The sequence below is a fragment of the Somniosus microcephalus genome, chromosome 19 (assembly GCF_052327205.1).
Source record: "Somniosus microcephalus isolate GS21.2 chromosome 19, FLI_Smic_1.0, whole genome shotgun sequence".
Taxonomy (NCBI): Eukaryota; Metazoa; Chordata; class Chondrichthyes; order Squaliformes; family Somniosidae; genus Somniosus; species Somniosus microcephalus.
In genome coordinates, this window is record NC_141005.1 from 57,001,380 (window position 1) to 57,021,730 (window position 20,351).

Here is a 20,351-nt window from a genome sequence, read left to right on the forward strand (position 1 = left end):
TTTTCTGAATACCTTGTACCCAGGAATATTCAGCATTCAATCCTCCCTTTTTTGAGCCAGGTGTCAGGTATCGGCACTACATCATATTGCCATGCGGCTAGTTGCGCCTGCAGCTCACCAACCTCATTACCTATATTTTGTGCATTTACAGACATGCACACCAAACCTAACTTAGAAATTAGATGCAACATCTGCCCTTTTACCTCTTCCCTTCCCACCGTCCAGGGCCCCAAACATTCCTTCCAGGTGAAACAGCAATTTACTTGTACTTCTTGCAATTCAGTATGCTGTATTCGCTGCTCACGATGCAGTCTCCTATACATTGAGGAGACCAAATGCAGATTGGGTGACCGCTTTGTGGAACACTTCCATCCGGCCCACAAGCATTATCCCAAGTTTCCATTCGCCTGTCACTTTAATTCTCCACTCCATTCCCACTCTGTCCTCTCTGACTCGGTCTCTTACACTGTCCCAACGAAGCTCAAAGCAACCTTGAGGAACAGCAATCTCTGCCCCTATTTTTTCCGATGGCAGCAGCTGCGGTATTTTTCTGTTTTGTAAAGATGAAAGTTTTACAGAAAATTGTATGTTTTAAAGTGCAAAATATGGAAGCTTCACCAATTTGTGGAGTGAAAAGAAAGTTGAAATGAGTGAACTAGAGGAGCAGGTGAATGAAGAAGTTGATTTTGTGTCTAAAGCAGGAGTAAATATGGAAGTTTTGCAGAAGGTGAAATGTTTTAAAAGTGTAAAATATGGAACGCTTCACGAATTTGCGTGTCATCCTTGCGCAGGGGCCATGCTAATCTTCTCTGTATCGTTCCAATTTTAGTATATGTGCTGCCGAAGCGAGCACGAATGTAAAATGAAGCGGACTGCTATATAAAGCATGGACATATTAAACACCTTTAGCTGATGGTTCTTTATTTTTTGTTATATTTTGAATTAGAATTTTCCCACAACACAAGATGTAGCTGATCTGAAATTAAGAACGTCTCCTTTAATTACTTATGTTCTAATAACATCACAATTGAAGGTAATATAGTTTTCTGCGCAGAGCATTATGGGCGGCAGGGTCCAAATGTAAATGAAGCCGGTGGGCGAGTCTGAAACCGTGGGGCTCTGGGGGCGGGGCCTGGGATGCTCAGGGGGCGGGGCCTGGGATGTTCAGGGGCGGGGCCTGTGATGCTCAGGGGGCGGGGCGGGGCCTGTTGCTGTGCTGGGTTTCCCGGTGGGCGGGGTTTATCCGGTGCTGTTTACAGTCCCCGTGTGGAGAGTGTGGCTGAGGACCGGCAGCATTCAGGGGTCGTGCCCGCCTTTCCACACACATCACCCGGCCCCGGGCCCTTCTCCCCTCCCTTCGCTCCTCCATTGGCGCCGTGCCTTCAGCTGGCTGGGCCCCAAGCTGTGGAACACTGTTCCTAAACCTCCACCTCGCTCTCTTCCATTGAAGCCCTCCTTAAAATGCATCTCTTTAAACTTTTGGTCACCAATGCTAATATATCCTTACGTCAAATTTTCTTTGAGTACTTACCTCTGAAGCGTATTGGGACGTTTTACTGTGCTAAAGGTGCTATATAAATACAAGTTGTCAGGATCATGTTACTTATGCTCCGTATGGTATGTTGTCTCCCTGGTGCCAGGGTAAGGGACATCACTGAGAGGGTGCAGGACTTTCTGCGGGGGGGAGGGGAAGAGCCAGAGGCTGTGGTCCATGTCAGAACCAATGACAAAGGGAGGAAGAGGTTTGAAGTGCTAGGGCGGAAGTTAAAAAGCAGGACCTCAAAGGTGGTAATCCCTGGATTATTCCCCATGCCATGTGCTAGTGTGAATACAAATACAAAGTTATGGTAGGTTAAAGTGTGGCTAGAGACATGGTGCAGGAGGGAGAGCTTCACATTCCTGGGACATTGGGACCAGTTCTGTGGCAGGAAGGGCCTGTTCAAGATTGACGGTTGCACCGGAAAAGAGCTGGGACCGATATCATAGTCATAGTCATAGAGTCATAACGGCACAGAAGGAGGCCATTCGGCCCATCGAGTCCGTGCTGGCTCTCTGTAGAGCAATCCAGTCAGTCCCATTCCCCCGCTCTATCCCCGTAGCCCTGCAAAGTTGTTTCCCTCAGGTGCCTATCCAGTCTCCCCTTGAAAACATTGAGTGTCTCCGCTTCCATCACTTCTGTCGGCAGAGAGTTCCAGGTCCTCACCACTCGCTGCGTAAAAAAGTTTTTCCTCACATCCCCCCTGTATCTCTTGCCCAAAACCTTAAATCTGTGTCCCCTAGCCCTTGTACCATCAACTAGTGGGAACAGCCTTTCTCTGTCTACCTTATCCAAACCCATCATAATCTTGTACACCTCTATCAAATCCCCCCTCAACCTCCTTTGCTCTAATGAAAACAAATCCAACTTCTCCAACCTGTCCTTGTAGCTAAGATCCCCCATCCCTGGAACCATTCTGGTAAACCTCCTCTGCACCTTCTCAAGGGCCTTCACATCCTTCCTAAAGTGTGGTGACCAGAACTGGATGCAATACTGCAGCTGTGGCCTAACCAGCGCTTTATAAAGGTTCAGCACAACTTCTCTACTTTTGTACTCAGTGCCTCTATTTATGAAGCCCAAGATCCCATATGCTTTGTTAACCACTCACTCAATACATCCTGCCACTGCCAAGGACCTATGCACATTAACTCCCAGGTCCCTCTGTCCCTGCACACTCTTTATAACTGTGCCATTAAGTGTATATTGCCTCCCCCTGTTCCTTCTGCCAAAATGCATCACCTCACACTTTGCTGTATTAAATTCCATCTGCCACTTGTCTGCCCATTCTGCTAGCCTTTCTATGTCCTGTTGCAGTCGATTGGTATCATCCTCACTGTTTGCCACAACCCCAAATTTGGTGTCATCGGTAAGTTTAGAAATTCTACTCTGTACTCCATTATCCAGGTCATTTGTATATATATCAAAAAAAGCAGTGGCCCCAGCAATGACCCTTGGGGAACACCACCGTCTACCATCCTCCAGTCTGAAAAACAGCCATTTATCACAACTCGCTGTTTTCTGTCCTTAAGCCAATTCCTTATCCAAGCTGCCACTGACCCACCTATTCCATGAGCCTCAATTTTGTTAATCAGCCTTCGATGTAGTACTTTGTCAAACGCCTTCCGAAAATCCATGTAGACAACATCCATTGCATTCCCTTCATTAATCCTCCCCGTTACTTCATCAAAAAATTGAATTAGATTAGACAAACACGATCTGAAGCATCGAATCACAAATTTGTGAAGTGTTCCATATTTTACACTTTTAAAACATTTCACTTTCTGCAAAACATCCCTCTTTACTCCTGCTTTCAACCCAACTCATAACACAAAGTCAACTTCTTCATCCTCCTCTCGTTCACTCATTTCAACCTTCTGACTCGACAAATTGGTGAAGCTTCCATATTTTGCACTTTTAAAATATACAATTTTCTGTAACACTTTCATACGAGCTAAAAGAAAAATACCGCAGTTGCTGGAAATCTGGAACAAAAAGAGAAAATGCTGCTAACACTCAGCAGGTCAGATCGGTCAGATGGAGAGAACAGACAAGTCGACATTTCGGGAACCTGGTGGAAGAGAAAAGCTGGCTGACACCAAGGCTGTGGACAAATCGCCAGCATGGTGTCCGCTGAAACATTATTTGCAAATGTATTTACTCCTGGCCATGAAAGGGGGAAATGGATGGTAACAAAGTGTCAGAAGCTGTTAACTGTGCTTTGGGGAAGGTGATGAGGAGCTGAGAGTGGCACTTTGGACAACTAGATTTGAACAAGAATACCAGCTTATATTAAAAAAAAGAATACCAGCTTAACTGCTTTAGAAGGGGAGAAGAGAGTTTCACAGTGAAAGGGTTCGGCGGTTGGATGGGATACAGTGTGTCTGCGAACTGAACCAGAGGGTGTGGACTGACTTCGGGGTAAATTGTGGGTAAAACGATGGTCTGTTGAAAATCCAAAATGTCACATCAATTTCCTTTTTTGAGTAAAAATCTATCATGTGAAGTATGAAAGTGCTTAAAGTTAACCAGAATGTATCGTCAATTTTACTGCAAACATCCTACAGTTTCCGAGAGCATTCTCCCAGAGCCCCTTGAGAAATGGATCATCGATTTTGTACTTTGCTCCAATACCAGTCAATGTTTCTGTGCATACCAACAGCTAAAGTTACAAAGCCCATGTAAACCATTTGCTTTCATGTGTCAGGGCTGTTCTGGAGTTGTGAGATTTTTCAAGAGCTGTTAGGTTTTCTTTTCAAGTTGTTGCTTACTTTTTACTCATTCTTTTACGTTCGCATGATAACTAATCTAAACCTTATGATCACTATTCCCAAGAGGCTCGCCAACTCTGACATTCTTCACTTGACCCACTTCATTCCTCAGGACTAGATCCAGCAATGCATCCTTCCTCTTTGGGCAGGAAACTTACTGATCAATAAAATTCTCCTGAACACACTTCAGAAATTCCTCCCCTTCTCTGCCCTTAACACAATCACTACCCCATTCAACATTGGGGTAGTTAAAATCTCCATTTATCTCTACTCTATAGCTGTCGCACCTCTCAGTAATTTCTTTGCAAAGTTGCTCCTCTGTCTCCTTCCCAGTATTTGGCAGCCTATAAAATACACCAAGTAGTGTAATCGCTCCTCTATTGCTGCTTAACTCCAACCAAATAGATTCTGTCTTTGATTCCTCAAGGACATTCTCTCTTTCTACCACTGTAATATTTTCCTCAATCGAAACTGCTACCCCTCCTCTTTTTTTTTCCTTCCCGATCTTTTCTGAATACCTTGTACCCAGGAATATTCAGCATTCAATCCTCCCTTTTTTGAGCCAGGTGTCAGGTATCGGCACTACATCATATTGCCATGCGGCTAGTTGCGCCTGCAGCTCACCAACCTCATTACCTATATTTTGTGCATTTACAGACATGCACACCAAACCTAACTTAGAAATTAGATGCAACATCTGCCCTTTTACCTCTTCCCTTCCCACCGTCCAGGGCCCCAAACATTCCTTCCAGGTGAAACAGCAATTTACTTGTACTTCTTGCAATTCAGTATGCTGTATTCGCTGCTCACGATGCAGTCTCCTATACATTGAGGAGACCAAATGCAGATTGGGTGACCGCTTTGTGGAACACTTCCATCCGGCCCACAAGCATTATCCCAAGTTTCCATTCGCCTGTCACTTTAATTCTCCACTCCATTCCCACTCTGTCCTCTCTGACTCGGTCTCTTACACTGTCCCAACGAAGCTCAAAGCAACCTTGAGGAACAGCAATCTCTGCCCCTATTTTTTCCGATGGCAGCAGCTGCGGTATTTTTCTGTTTTGTAAAGATGAAAGTTTTACAGAAAATTGTATGTTTTAAAGTGCAAAATATGGAAGCTTCACCAATTTGTGGAGTGAAAAGAAAGTTGAAATGAGTGAACTAGAGGAGCAGGTGAATGAAGAAGTTGATTTTGTGTCTAAAGCAGGAGTAAATATGGAAGTTTTGCAGAAGGTGAAATGTTTTAAAAGTGTAAAATATGGAACGCTTCACGAATTTGCGTGTCATCCTTGCGCAGGGGCCATGCTAATCTTCTCTGTATCGTTCCAATTTTAGTATATGTGCTGCCGAAGCGAGCACGAATGTAAAATGAAGCGGACTGCTATATAAAGCATGGACATATTAAACACCTTTAGCTGATGGTTCTTTATTTTTTGTTATATTTTGAATTAGAATTTTCCCACAACACAAGATGTAGCTGATCTGAAATTAAGAACGTCTCCTTTAATTACTTATGTTCTAATAACATCACAATTGAAGGTAATATAGTTTTCTGCGCAGAGCATTATGGGCGGCAGGGTCCAAATGTAAATGAAGCCGGTGGGCGAGTCTGAAACCGTGGGGCTCTGGGGGCGGGGCCTGGGATGCTCAGGGGGCGGGGCCTGGGATGTTCAGGGGCGGGGCCTGTGATGCTCAGGGGGCGGGGCGGGGCCTGTTGCTGTGCTGGGTTTCCCGGTGGGCGGGGTTTATCCGGTGCTGTTTACAGTCCCCGTGTGGAGAGTGTGGCTGAGGACCGGCAGCATTCAGGGGTCGTGCCCGCCTTTCCACACACATCACCCGGCCCCGGGCCCTTCTCCCCTCCCTTCGCTCCTCCATTGGCGCCGTGCCTTCAGCTGGCTGGGCCCCAAGCTGTGGAACACTGTTCCTAAACCTCCACCTCGCTCTCTTCCATTGAAGCCCTCCTTAAAATGCATCTCTTTAAACTTTTGGTCACCAATGCTAATATATCCTTACGTCAAATTTTCTTTGAGTACTTACCTCTGAAGCGTATTGGGACGTTTTACTGTGCTAAAGGTGCTATATAAATACAAGTTGTCAGGATCATGTTACTTATGCTCCGTATGGTATGTTGTCTCCCTGGTGCCAGGGTAAGGGACATCACTGAGAGGGTGCAGGACTTTCTGCGGGGGGGAGGGGAAGAGCCAGAGGCTGTGGTCCATGTCAGAACCAATGACAAAGGGAGGAAGAGGTTTGAAGTGCTAGGGCGGAAGTTAAAAAGCAGGACCTCAAAGGTGGTAATCCCTGGATTATTCCCCATGCCATGTGCTAGTGTGAATACAAATACAAAGTTATGGTAGGTTAAAGTGTGGCTAGAGACATGGTGCAGGAGGGAGAGCTTCACATTCCTGGGACATTGGGACCAGTTCTGTGGCAGGAAGGGCCTGTTCAAGATTGACGGTTGCACCGGAAAAGAGCTGGGACCGATATCATAGTCATAGAGTCATAGTCATAGAGTCATAACGGCACAGAAGGAGGCCATTCGGCCCATCGAGTCCGTGCTGGCTCTCTGTAGAGCAATCCAGTCAGTCCCATTCCCCCGCTCTATCCCCGTAGCCCTGCAAAGTTGTTTCCCTCAGGTGCCTATCCAGTCTCCCCTTGAAAACATTGAGTGTCTCCGCTTCCATCACTTCTGTCGGCAGAGAGTTCCAGGTCCTCACCACTCGCTGCGTAAAAAAGTTTTTCCTCACATCCCCCCTGTATCTCTTGCCCAAAACCTTAAATCTGTGTCCCCTAGCCCTTGTACCATCAACTAGTGGGAACAGCCTTTCTCTGTCTACCTTATCCAAACCCATCATAATCTTGTACACCTCTATCAAATCCCCCCTCAACCTCCTTTGCTCTAATGAAAACAAATCCAACTTCTCCAACCTGTCCTTGTAGCTAAGATCCCCCATCCCTGGAACCATTCTGGTAAACCTCCTCTGCACCTTCTCAAGGGCCTTCACATCCTTCCTAAAGTGTGGTGACCAGAACTGGATGCAATACTGCAGCTGTGGCCTAACCAGCGCTTTATAAAGGTTCAGCACAACTTCTCTACTTTTGTACTCAGTGCCTCTATTTATGAAGCCCAAGATCCCATATGCTTTGTTAACCACTCACTCAATACATCCTGCCACTGCCAAGGACCTATGCACATTAACTCCCAGGTCCCTCTGTCCCTGCACACTCTTTATAACTGTGCCATTAAGTGTATATTGCCTCCCCCTGTTCCTTCTGCCAAAATGCATCACCTCACACTTTGCTGTATTAAATTCCATCTGCCACTTGTCTGCCCATTCTGCTAGCCTTTCTATGTCCTGTTGCAGTCGATTGGTATCATCCTCACTGTTTGCCACAACCCCAAATTTGGTGTCATCGGTAAGTTTAGAAATTCTACTCTGTACTCCATTATCCAGGTCATTTGTATATATATCAAAAAAAGCAGTGGCCCCAGCAATGACCCTTGGGGAACACCACCGTCTACCATCCTCCAGTCTGAAAAACAGCCATTTATCACAACTCGCTGTTTTCTGTCCTTAAGCCAATTCCTTATCCAAGCTGCCACTGACCCACCTATTCCATGAGCCTCAATTTTGTTAATCAGCCTTCGATGTAGTACTTTGTCAAACGCCTTCCGAAAATCCATGTAGACAACATCCATTGCATTCCCTTCATTAATCCTCCCCGTTACTTCATCAAAAAATTGAATTAGATTAGACAAACACGATCTGAAGCATCGAATCACAAATTTGTGAAGTGTTCCATATTTTACACTTTTAAAACATTTCACTTTCTGCAAAACATCCCTCTTTACTCCTGCTTTCAACCCAACTCATAACACAAAGTCAACTTCTTCATCCTCCTCTCGTTCACTCATTTCAACCTTCTGACTCGACAAATTGGTGAAGCTTCCATATTTTGCACTTTTAAAATATACAATTTTCTGTAACACTTTCATACGAGCTAAAAGAAAAATACCGCAGTTGCTGGAAATCTGGAACAAAAAGAGAAAATGCTGCTAACACTCAGCAGGTCAGATCGGTCAGATGGAGAGAACAGACAAGTCGACATTTCGGGAACCTGGTGGAAGAGAAAAGCTGGCTGACACCAAGGCTGTGGACAAATCGCCAGCATGGTGTCCGCTGAAACATTATTTGCAAATGTATTTACTCCTGGCCATGAAAGGGGGAAATGGATGGTAACAAAGTGTCAGAAGCTGTTAACTGTGCTTTGGGGAAGGTGATGAGGAGCTGAGAGTGGCACTTTGGACAACTAGATTTGAACAAGAATACCAGCTTATATTAAAAAAAAGAATACCAGCTTAACTGCTTTAGAAGGGGAGAAGAGAGTTTCACAGTGAAAGGGTTCGGCGGTTGGATGGGATACAGTGTGTCTGCGAACTGAACCAGAGGGTGTGGACTGACTTCGGGGTAAATTGTGGGTAAAACGATGGTCTGTTGAAAATCCAAAATGTCACATCAATTTCCTTTTTTGAGTAAAAATCTATCATGTGAAGTATGAAAGTGCTTAAAGTTAACCAGAATGTATCGTCAATTTTACTGCAAACATCCTACAGTTTCCGAGAGCATTCTCCCAGAGCCCCTTGAGAAATGGATCATCGATTTTGTACTTTGCTCCAATACCAGTCAATGTTTCTGTGCATACCAACAGCTAAAGTTACAAAGCCCATGTAAACCATTTGCTTTCATGTGTCAGGGCTGTTCTGGAGTTGTGAGATTTTTCAAGAGCTGTTAGGTTTTCTTTTCAAGTTGTTGCTTACTTTTTACTCATTCTTTTACGTTCGCATGATAACTAATCTAAACCTTATGATCACTATTCCCAAGAGGCTCGCCAACTCTGACATTCTTCACTTGACCCACTTCATTCCTCAGGACTAGATCCAGCAATGCATCCTTCCTCTTTGGGCAGGAAACTTACTGATCAATAAAATTCTCCTGAACACACTTCAGAAATTCCTCCCCTTCTCTGCCCTTAACACAATCACTACCCCATTCAACATTGGGGTAGTTAAAATCTCCATTTATCTCTACTCTATAGCTGTCGCACCTCTCAGTAATTTCTTTGCAAAGTTGCTCCTCTGTCTCCTTCCCAGTATTTGGCAGCCTATAAAATACACCAAGTAGTGTAATCGCTCCTCTATTGCTGCTTAACTCCAACCAAATAGATTCTGTCTTTGATTCCTCAAGGACATTCTCTCTTTCTACCACTGTAATATTTTCCTCAATCGAAACTGCTACCCCTCCTCTTTTTTTTTCCTTCCCGATCTTTTCTGAATACCTTGTACCCAGGAATATTCAGCATTCAATCCTCCCTTTTTTGAGCCAGGTGTCAGGTATCGGCACTACATCATATTGCCATGCGGCTAGTTGCGCCTGCAGCTCACCAACCTCATTACCTATATTTTGTGCATTTACAGACATGCACACCAAACCTAACTTAGAAATTAGATGCAACATCTGCCCTTTTACCTCTTCCCTTCCCACCGTCCAGGGCCCCAAACATTCCTTCCAGGTGAAACAGCAATTTACTTGTACTTCTTGCAATTCAGTATGCTGTATTCGCTGCTCACGATGCAGTCTCCTATACATTGAGGAGACCAAATGCAGATTGGGTGACCGCTTTGTGGAACACTTCCATCCGGCCCACAAGCATTATCCCAAGTTTCCATTCGCCTGTCACTTTAATTCTCCACTCCATTCCCACTCTGTCCTCTCTGACTCGGTCTCTTACACTGTCCCAACGAAGCTCAAAGCAACCTTGAGGAACAGCAATCTCTGCCCCTATTTTTTCCGATGGCAGCAGCTGCGGTATTTTTCTGTTTTGTAAAGATGAAAGTTTTACAGAAAATTGTATGTTTTAAAGTGCAAAATATGGAAGCTTCACCAATTTGTGGAGTGAAAAGAAAGTTGAAATGAGTGAACTAGAGGAGCAGGTGAATGAAGAAGTTGATTTTGTGTCTAAAGCAGGAGTAAATATGGAAGTTTTGCAGAAGGTGAAATGTTTTAAAAGTGTAAAATATGGAACGCTTCACGAATTTGCGTGTCATCCTTGCGCAGGGGCCATGCTAATCTTCTCTGTATCGTTCCAATTTTAGTATATGTGCTGCCGAAGCGAGCACGAATGTAAAATAAAGCGGACTGCTATATAAAGCATGGACATATTAAACACCTTTAGCTGATGGTTCTTTATTTTTTGTTATATTTTGAATTAGAATTTTCCCACAACACAAGATGTAGCTGATCTGAAATTAAGAACGTCTCCTTTAATTACTTATGTTCTAATAACATCACAATTGAAGGTAATATAGTTTTCTGCGCAGAGCATTATGGGCGGCAGGGTCCAAATGTAAATGAAGCCGGTGGGCGAGTCTGAAACCGTGGGGCTCTGGGGGCGGGGCCTGGGATGCTCAGGGGGCGGGGCCTGGGATGTTCAGGGGCGGGGCCTGTGATGCTCAGGGGGCGGGGCGGGGCCTGTTGCTGTGCTGGGTTTCCCGGTGGGCGGGGTTTATCCGGTGCTGTTTACAGTCCCCGTGTGGAGAGTGTGGCTGAGGACCGGCAGCATTCAGGGGTCGTGCCCGCCTTTCCACACACATCACCCGGCCCCGGGCCCTTCTCCCCTCCCTTCGCTCCTCCATTGGCGCCGTGCCTTCAGCTGGCTGGGCCCCAAGCTGTGGAACACTGTTCCTAAACCTCCACCTCGCTCTCTTCCATTGAAGCCCTCCTTAAAATGCATCTCTTTAAACTTTTGGTCACCAATGCTAATATATCCTTACGTCAAATTTTCTTTGAGTACTTACCTCTGAAGCGTATTGGGACGTTTTACTGTGCTAAAGGTGCTATATAAATACAAGTTGTCAGGATCATGTTACTTATGCTCCGTATGGTATGTTGTCTCCCTGGTGCCAGGGTAAGGGACATCACTGAGAGGGTGCAGGACTTTCTGCGGGGGGGAGGGGAAGAGCCAGAGGCTGTGGTCCATGTCAGAACCAATGACAAAGGGAGGAAGAGGTTTGAAGTGCTAGGGCGGAAGTTAAAAAGCAGGACCTCAAAGGTGGTAATCCCTGGATTATTCCCCATGCCATGTGCTAGTGTGAATACAAATACAAAGTTATGGTAGGTTAAAGTGTGGCTAGAGACATGGTGCAGGAGGGAGAGCTTCACATTCCTGGGACATTGGGACCAGTTCTGTGGCAGGAAGGGCCTGTTCAAGATTGACGGTTGCACCGGAAAAGAGCTGGGACCGATATCATAGTCATAGAGTCATAGTCATAGAGTCATAACGGCACAGAAGGAGGCCATTCGGCCCATCGAGTCCGTGCTGGCTCTCTGTAGAGCAATCCAGTCAGTCCCATTCCCCCGCTCTATCCCCGTAGCCCTGCAAAGTTGTTTCCCTCAGGTGCCTATCCAGTCTCCCCTTGAAAACATTGAGTGTCTCCGCTTCCATCACTTCTGTCGGCAGAGAGTTCCAGGTCCTCACCACTCGCTGCGTAAAAAAGTTTTTCCTCACATCCCCCCTGTATCTCTTGCCCAAAACCTTAAATCTGTGTCCCCTAGCCCTTGTACCATCAACTAGTGGGAACAGCCTTTCTCTGTCTACCTTATCCAAACCCATCATAATCTTGTACACCTCTATCAAATCCCCCCTCAACCTCCTTTGCTCTAATGAAAACAAATCCAACTTCTCCAACCTGTCCTTGTAGCTAAGATCCCCCATCCCTGGAACCATTCTGGTAAACCTCCTCTGCACCTTCTCAAGGGCCTTCACATCCTTCCTAAAGTGTGGTGACCAGAACTGGATGCAATACTGCAGCTGTGGCCTAACCAGCGCTTTATAAAGGTTCAGCACAACTTCTCTACTTTTGTACTCAGTGCCTCTATTTATGAAGCCCAAGATCCCATATGCTTTGTTAACCACTCACTCAATACATCCTGCCACTGCCAAGGACCTATGCACATTAACTCCCAGGTCCCTCTGTCCCTGCACACTCTTTATAACTGTGCCATTAAGTGTATATTGCCTCCCCCTGTTCCTTCTGCCAAAATGCATCACCTCACACTTTGCTGTATTAAATTCCATCTGCCACTTGTCTGCCCATTCTGCTAGCCTTTCTATGTCCTGTTGCAGTCGATTGGTATCATCCTCACTGTTTGCCACAACCCCAAATTTGGTGTCATCGGTAAGTTTAGAAATTCTACTCTGTACTCCATTATCCAGGTCATTTGTATATATATCAAAAAAAGCAGTGGCCCCAGCAATGACCCTTGGGGAACACCACCGTCTACCATCCTCCAGTCTGAAAAACAGCCATTTATCACAACTCGCTGTTTTCTGTCCTTAAGCCAATTCCTTATCCAAGCTGCCACTGACCCACCTATTCCATGAGCCTCAATTTTGTTAATCAGCCTTCGATGTAGTACTTTGTCAAACGCCTTCCGAAAATCCATGTAGACAACATCCATTGCATTCCCTTCATTAATCCTCCCCGTTACTTCATCAAAAAATTGAATTAGATTAGACAAACACGATCTGAAGCATCGAATCACAAATTTGTGAAGTGTTCCATATTTTACACTTTTAAAACATTTCACTTTCTGCAAAACATCCCTCTTTACTCCTGCTTTCAACCCAACTCATAACACAAAGTCAACTTCTTCATCCTCCTCTCGTTCACTCATTTCAACCTTCTGACTCGACAAATTGGTGAAGCTTCCATATTTTGCACTTTTAAAATATACAATTTTCTGTAACACTTTCATACGAGCTAAAAGAAAAATACCGCAGTTGCTGGAAATCTGGAACAAAAAGAGAAAATGCTGCTAACACTCAGCAGGTCAGATCGGTCAGATGGAGAGAACAGACAAGTCGACATTTCGGGAACCTGGTGGAAGAGAAAAGCTGGCTGACACCAAGGCTGTGGACAAATCGCCAGCATGGTGTCCGCTGAAACATTATTTGCAAATGTATTTACTCCTGGCCATGAAAGGGGGAAATGGATGGTAACAAAGTGTCAGAAGCTGTTAACTGTGCTTTGGGGAAGGTGATGAGGAGCTGAGAGTGGCACTTTGGACAACTAGATTTGAACAAGAATACCAGCTTATATTAAAAAAAAGAATACCAGCTTAACTGCTTTAGAAGGGGAGAAGAGAGTTTCACAGTGAAAGGGTTCGGCGGTTGGATGGGATACAGTGTGTCTGCGAACTGAACCAGAGGGTGTGGACTGACTTCGGGGTAAATTGTGGGTAAAACGATGGTCTGTTGAAAATCCAAAATGTCACATCAATTTCCTTTTTTGAGTAAAAATCTATCATGTGAAGTATGAAAGTGCTTAAAGTTAACCAGAATGTATCGTCAATTTTACTGCAAACATCCTACAGTTTCCGAGAGCATTCTCCCAGAGCCCCTTGAGAAATGGATCATCGATTTTGTACTTTGCTCCAATACCAGTCAATGTTTCTGTGCATACCAACAGCTAAAGTTACAAAGCCCATGTAAACCATTTGCTTTCATGTGTCAGGGCTGTTCTGGAGTTGTGAGATTTTTCAAGAGCTGTTAGGTTTTCTTTTCAAGTTGTTGCTTACTTTTTACTCATTCTTTTACGTTCGCATGATAACTAATCTAAACCTTATGATCACTATTCCCAAGAGGCTCGCCAACTCTGACATTCTTCACTTGACCCACTTCATTCCTCAGGACTAGATCCAGCAATGCATCCTTCCTCTTTGGGCAGGAAACTTACTGATCAATAAAATTCTCCTGAACACACTTCAGAAATTCCTCCCCTTCTCTGCCCTTAACACAATCACTACCCCATTCAACATTGGGGTAGTTAAAATCTCCATTTATCTCTACTCTATAGCTGTCGCACCTCTCAGTAATTTCTTTGCAAAGTTGCTCCTCTGTCTCCTTCCCAGTATTTGGCAGCCTATAAAATACACCAAGTAGTGTAATCGCTCCTCTATTGCTGCTTAACTCCAACCAAATAGATTCTGTCTTTGATTCCTCAAGGACATTCTCTCTTTCTACCACTGTAATATTTTCCTCAATCGAAACTGCTACCCCTCCTCTTTTTTTTTCCTTCCCGATCTTTTCTGAATACCTTGTACCCAGGAATATTCAGCATTCAATCCTCCCTTTTTTGAGCCAGGTGTCAGGTATCGGCACTACATCATATTGCCATGCGGCTAGTTGCGCCTGCAGCTCACCAACCTCATTACCTATATTTTGTGCATTTACAGACATGCACACCAAACCTAACTTAGAAATTAGATGCAACATCTGCCCTTTTACCTCTTCCCTTCCCACCGTCCAGGGCCCCAAACATTCCTTCCAGGTGAAACAGCAATTTACTTGTACTTCTTGCAATTCAGTATGCTGTATTCGCTGCTCACGATGCAGTCTCCTATACATTGAGGAGACCAAATGCAGATTGGGTGACCGCTTTGTGGAACACTTCCATCCGGCCCACAAGCATTATCCCAAGTTTCCATTCGCCTGTCACTTTAATTCTCCACTCCATTCCCACTCTGTCCTCTCTGACTCGGTCTCTTACACTGTCCCAACGAAGCTCAAAGCAACCTTGAGGAACAGCAATCTCTGCCCCTATTTTTTCCGATGGCAGCAGCTGCGGTATTTTTCTGTTTTGTAAAGATGAAAGTTTTACAGAAAATTGTATGTTTTAAAGTGCAAAATATGGAAGCTTCACCAATTTGTGGAGTGAAAAGAAAGTTGAAATGAGTGAACTAGAGGAGCAGGTGAATGAAGAAGTTGATTTTGTGTCTAAAGCAGGAGTAAATATGGAAGTTTTGCAGAAGGTGAAATGTTTTAAAAGTGTAAAATATGGAACGCTTCACGAATTTGCGTGTCATCCTTGCGCAGGGGCCATGCTAATCTTCTCTGTATCGTTCCAATTTTAGTATATGTGCTGCCGAAGCGAGCACGAATGTAAAATGAAGCGGACTGCTATATAAAGCATGGACATATTAAACACCTTTAGCTGATGGTTCTTTATTTTTTGTTATATTTTGAATTAGAATTTTCCCACAACACAAGATGTAGCTGATCTGAAATTAAGAACGTCTCCTTTAATTACTTATGTTCTAATAACATCACAATTGAAGGTAATATAGTTTTCTGCGCAGAGCATTATGGGCGGCAGGGTCCAAATGTAAATGAAGCCGGTGGGCGAGTCTGAAACCGTGGGGCTCTGGGGGCGGGGCCTGGGATGCTCAGGGGGCGGGGCCTGGGATGTTCAGGGGCGGGGCCTGTGATGCTCAGGGGGCGGGGCGGGGCCTGTTGCTGTGCTGGGTTTCCCGGTGGGCGGGGTTTATCCGGTGCTGTTTACAGTCCCCGTGTGGAGAGTGTGGCTGAGGACCGGCAGCATTCAGGGGTCGTGCCCGCCTTTCCACACACATCACCCGGCCCCGGGCCCTTCTCCCCTCCCTTCGCTCCTCCATTGGCGCCGTGCCTTCAGCTGGCTGGGCCCCAAGCTGTGGAACACTGTTCCTAAACCTCCACCTCGCTCTCTTCCATTGAAGCCCTCCTTAAAATGCATCTCTTTAAACTTTTGGTCACCAATGCTAATATATCCTTACGTCAAATTTTCTTTGAGTACTTACCTCTGAAGCGTATTGGGACGTTTTACTGTGCTAAAGGTGCTATATAAATACAAGTTGTCAGGATCATGTTACTTATGCTCCGTATGGTATGTTGTCTCCCTGGTGCCAGGGTAAGGGACATCACTGAGAGGGTGCAGGACTTTCTGCGGGGGGGAGGGGAAGAGCCAGAGGCTGTGGTCCATGTCAGAACCAATGACAAAGGGAGGAAGAGGTTTGAAGTGCTAGGGCGGAAGTTAAAAAGCAGGACCTCAAAGGTGGTAATCCCTGGATTATTCCCCATGCCATGTGCTAGTGTGAATACAAATACAAAGTTATGGTAGGTTAAAGTGTGGCTAGAGACATGGTGCAGGAGGGAGAGCTTCACATTCCTGGGACATTGGGACCAGTTCTGTGGCAGGAAGGGCCTGTTCAAGATTGACGGTTGCACCGGAAAAGAGCTGGGACCGATATCATAGTCATAGTCATAGAGTCATAACGGCACAGAAGGAGGCCATTCGGCCCATCGAGTCCGTGCTGGCTCTCTGTAGAGCAATCCAGTCAGTCCCATTCCCCCGCTCTATCCCCGTAGCCCTGCAAAGTTGTTTCCCTCAGGTGCCTATCCAGTCTCCCCTTGAAAACATTGAGTGTCTCCGCTTCCATCACTTCTGTCGGCAGAGAGTTCCAGGTCCTCACCACTCGCTGCGTAAAAAAGTTTTTCCTCACATCCCCCCTGTATCTCTTGCCCAAAACCTTAAATCTGTGTCCCCTAGCCCTTGTACCATCAACTAGTGGGAACAGCCTTTCTCTGTCTACCTTATCCAAACCCATCATAATCTTGTACACCTCTATCAAATCCCCCCTCAACCTCCTTTGCTCTAATGAAAACAAATCCAACTTCTCCAACCTGTCCTTGTAGCTAAGATCCCCCATCCCTGGAACCATTCTGGTAAACCTCCTCTGCACCTTCTCAAGGGCCTTCACATCCTTCCTAAAGTGTGGTGACCAGAACTGGATGCAATACTGCAGCTGTGGCCTAACCAGCGCTTTATAAAGGTTCAGCACAACTTCTCTACTTTTGTACTCAGTGCCTCTATTTATGAAGCCCAAGATCCCATATGCTTTGTTAACCACTCACTCAATACATCCTGCCACTGCCAAGGACCTATGCACATTAACTCCCAGGTCCCTCTGTCCCTGCACACTCTTTATAACTGTGCCATTAAGTGTATATTGCCTCCCCCTGTTCCTTCTGCCAAAATGCATCACCTCACACTTTGCTGTATTAAATTCCATCTGCCACTTGTCTGCCCATTCTGCTAGCCTTTCTATGTCCTGTTGCAGTCGATTGGTATCATCCTCACTGTTTGCCACAACCCCAAATTTGGTGTCATCGGTAAGTTTAGAAATTCTACTCTGTACTCCATTATCCAGGTCATTTGTATATATATCAAAAAAAGCAGTGGCCCCAGCAATGACCCTTGGGGAACACCACCGTCTACCATCCTCCAGTCTGAAAAACAGCCATTTATCACAACTCGCTGTTTTCTGTCCTTAAGCCAATTCCTTATCCAAGCTGCCACTGACCCACCTATTCCATGAGCCTCAATTTTGTTAATCAGCCTTCGATGTAGTACTTTGTCAAACGCCTTCCGAAAATCCATGTAGACAACATCCATTGCATTCCCTTCATTAATCCTCCCCGTTACTTCATCAAAAAATTGAATTAGATTAGACAAACACGATCTGAAGCATCGAATCACAAATTTGTGAAGTGTTCCATATTTTACACTTTTAAAACATTTCACTTTCTGCAAAACATCCCTCTTTACTCCTGCTTTCAACCCAACTCATAACACAAAGTCAACTTCTTCATCCTCCTCTCGTTCACTCATTTCAACCTTCTGACTCGACAAATTGGTGAAGCTTCCATATTTTGCACTTTTAAAATATACAATTTTCTGTAACACTTTCATACGAGCTAAAAGAAAAATACCGCAGTTGCTGGAAATCTGGAACAAAAAGAGAAAATGCTGCTAACACTCAGCAGGTCAGATCGGTCAGATGGAGAGAACAGACAAGTCGACATTTCGGGAACCTGGTGGAAGAGAAAAGCTGGCTGACACCAAGGCTGTGGACAAATCGCCAGCATGGTGTCCGCTGAAACATTATTTGCAAATGTATTTACTCCTGGCCATGAAAGGGGGAAATGGATGGTAACAAAGTGTCAGAAGCTGTTAACTGTGCTTTGGGGAAGGTGATGAGGAGCTGAGAGTGGCACTTTGGACAACTAGATTTGAACAAGAATACCAGCTTATATTAAAAAAAAGAATACCAGCTTAACTGCTTTAGAAGGGGAGAAGAGAGTTTCACAGTGAAAGGGTTCGGCGGTTGGATGGGATACAGTGTGTCTGCGAACTGAACCAGAGGGTGTGGACTGACTTCGGGGTAAATTGTGGGTAAAACGATGGTCTGTTGAAAATCCAAAATGTCACATCAATTTCCTTTTTTGAGTAAAAATCTATCATGTGAAGTATGAAAGTGCTTAAAGTTAACCAGAATGTATCGTCAATTTTACTGCAAACATCCTACAGTTTCCGAGAGCATTCTCCCAGAGCCCCTTGAGAAATGGATCATCGATTTTGTACTTTGCTCCAATACCAGTCAATGTTTCTGTGCATACCAACAGCTAAAGTTACAAAGCCCATGTAAACCATTTGCTTTCATGTGTCAGGGCTGTTCTGGAGTTGTGAGATTTTTCAAGAGCTGTTAGGTTTTCTTTTCAAGTTGTTGCTTACTTTTTACTCATTCTTTTACGTTCGCATGATAACTAATCTAAACCTTATGATCACTATTCCCAAGAGGCTCGCCAACTCTGACATTCTTCACTTGACCCACTTCATTCCTCAGGACTAGATCCAGCAATGCATCCTTCCTCTTTGGGCAGGAAACTTACTGATCAATAAAATTCTCCTGAACACACTTCAGAAATTCCTCCCCTTCTCTGCCCTTAACACAATCACTACCCCATTCAACATTGGGGTAGTTAAAATCTCCATTTATCTCTACTCTATAGCTGTCGCACCTCTCAGTAATTTCTTTGCAAAGTTGCTCCTCTGTCTCCTTCCCAGTATTTGGCAGCCTATAAAATACACCAAGTAGTGTAATCGCTCCTCTATTGCTGCTTAACTCCAACCAAATAGATTCTGTCTTTGATTCCTCAAGGACATTCTCTCTTTCTACCACTGTAATATTTTCCTCAATCGAAACTGCTACCCCTCCTCTTTTTTTTTCCTTCCCGATCTTTTCTGAATACCTTGTACCCAGGAATATTCAGCATTCAATCCTCCCTTTTTTGAGCCAGGTGTCAGGTATCGGCACTACATCATATTGCCATGCGGCTAGTTGCGCCTGCAGCTCACCAACCTCATTACCTATATTTTGTGCATTTACAGACATGCACACCAAACCTAACTTAGAAATTAGATGCAACATCTGCCCTTTTACCTCTTCCCTTCCCACCGTCCAGGGCCCCAAACATTCCTTCCAGGTGAAACAGCAATTTACTTGTACTTCTTGCAATTCAGTATGCTGTATTCGCTGCTCACGATGCAGTCTCCTATACATTGAGGAGACCAAATGCAGATTGGGTGACCGCTTTGTGGAACACTTCCATCCGGCCCACAAGCATTATCCCAAGTTTCCATTCGCCTGTCACTTTAATTCTCCACTCCATTCCCACTCTGTCCTCTCTGACTCGGTCTCTTACACTGTCCCAACGAAGCTCAAAGCAACCTTGAGGAACAGCAATCTCTGCCCCTATTTTTTCCGATGGCAGCAGCTGCGGTATTTTTCTGTTTTGTAAAGATGAAAGTTTTACAGAAAATTGTATGTTTTAAAGTGCAAAATATGGAAGCTTCACCAATTTGTGGAGTGAAAAGAAAGTTGAAATGAGTGAACTAGAGGAGCAGGTGAATGAAGAAGTTGATTTTGTGTCTAAAGCAGGAGTAAATATGGAAGTTTTGCAGAAGGTGAAATGTTTTAAAAGTGTAAAATATGGAACGCTTCACGAATTTGCGTGTCATCCTTGCGCAGGGGCCATGCTAATCTTCTCTGTATCGTTCCAATTTTAGTATATGTGCTGCCGAAGCGAGCACGAATGTAAAATGAAGCGGACTGCTATATAAAGCATGGACATATTAAACACCTTTAGCTGATGGTTCTTTATTTTTTGTTATATTTTGAATTAGAATTTTCCCACAACACAAGATGTAGCTGATCTGAAATTAAGAACGTCTCCTTTAATTACTTATGTTCTAATAACATCACAATTGAAGGTAATATAGTTTTCTGCGCAGAGCATTATGGGCGGCAGGGTCCAAATGTAAATGAAGC

The 20,351-nt window shown here is 44.7% G+C and overlaps 5 non-coding genes across 5 annotated transcripts; all 5 read right to left on the reverse strand.

Moving 5' to 3' along the window:
- Positions 1-746: 746 nt before the first annotated feature.
- LOC147104467 (U6 spliceosomal RNA) lies at positions 747-853 on the reverse strand. The gene has a single exon (XR_015072450.1). It is a non-coding gene; the product is annotated as a U6 spliceosomal RNA (small nuclear RNA).
- Positions 854-5,557: 4,704 nt separating this feature from the next.
- On the reverse strand, positions 5,558-5,664 carry LOC147104468 (U6 spliceosomal RNA). Its single transcript, XR_015072461.1, has one exon. It is a non-coding gene; the product is annotated as a U6 spliceosomal RNA (small nuclear RNA).
- Positions 5,665-10,376: 4,712 nt separating this feature from the next.
- Positions 10,377-10,483, reverse strand: LOC147104469 (U6 spliceosomal RNA). Its single transcript, XR_015072472.1, has one exon. It is a non-coding gene; the product is annotated as a U6 spliceosomal RNA (small nuclear RNA).
- A 4,712-nt stretch (positions 10,484-15,195) lies between these two features.
- On the reverse strand, positions 15,196-15,302 carry LOC147104470 (U6 spliceosomal RNA). Its single transcript, XR_015072483.1, has one exon. It is a non-coding gene; the product is annotated as a U6 spliceosomal RNA (small nuclear RNA).
- Positions 15,303-20,006: 4,704 nt separating this feature from the next.
- On the reverse strand, positions 20,007-20,113 carry LOC147104471 (U6 spliceosomal RNA). Its single transcript, XR_015072495.1, has one exon. It is a non-coding gene; the product is annotated as a U6 spliceosomal RNA (small nuclear RNA).
- Positions 20,114-20,351: the final 238 nt, after the last annotated feature.